This window comes from Nanorana parkeri, unplaced genomic scaffold (genome assembly GCF_000935625.1).
Source record: "Nanorana parkeri isolate BGI_ZX_2015 unplaced genomic scaffold, ASM93562v1 scaffold748, whole genome shotgun sequence".
Classification (NCBI taxonomy): Eukaryota; Metazoa; Chordata; class Amphibia; order Anura; family Dicroglossidae; genus Nanorana; species Nanorana parkeri.
The window spans coordinates 675,005-675,906 of NW_017307016.1; positions in this window are offsets into that span (position 1 = coordinate 675,005).

Below are 902 nucleotides of genomic sequence, written 5' to 3' on the forward strand. Positions count from 1 at the left end.
TTATCTAATTTTTCCTTCTGTTTTTATATTTTTCTTTTAATTTACTTTACATTTTTTTTATTCCTTTTTATTTGTGCTTATTTTTTAGCATTACGTAAAAAAAAAAAGGCACAATATTTGATACAAAAATGCCTTTTTATTTATTTGCACATAACTTTATCATTCTTTGAACCATAAAAATAATTTTAGTGTCATTTTAAATGGAATAAATTATAGGACAACATGTTTTCTTTTTTATTACTAACACTAAAAATTAGGGATGCACCGATACCAAGTACAGCAATCGGTACAAGTACAGATACTTTTCCAGCTCCAAGACCAGACTAGAGAAAAATTCAAAAGTTAGGAGGCGGCTGTCATGTGTAAGGAGCACACGGAGCTCCCGGGACTTGTACATCTCTGTTATAATGTATCATTTTGTTTTTATAAATATAAATAAAGGGACGCACCGATACCAGTTTTGCGAGTACGAGTACTGATACTTTCCAAATCCTGATACATTGTTGCTTATTGTCATGTGACAGTTTTTCTAAAACAATACAGACGAATGATTTCAGGACAGTGCACCCCCGACAGCCAAAAAAACCCCGTATGATTGGCCCGAGAACTGTCACATGTCCGAATTAGTTTCCTTTTGAACGAAATTCAGACGGATCCGAATTTTCTTTAAACGTTCATTCGGGTTCGTTCACATTTGGAAATTCCGATGCATCCGAATATCGATATTTTATTAATGGGCAGCACAGTGGCGTAGTGGTTATCACTTCTGCCATGCAGCACTGGGGTTTCTGGTTCAAATCCCAGCCAGGTCACTGCTCCATCTGCAAAGAGCTTGCATGTTCTCCCTGTGCTTGTGTGCAGGGCTGGATTTACTCTCTCTGCCAGGTTCCTCAATGTGCCCC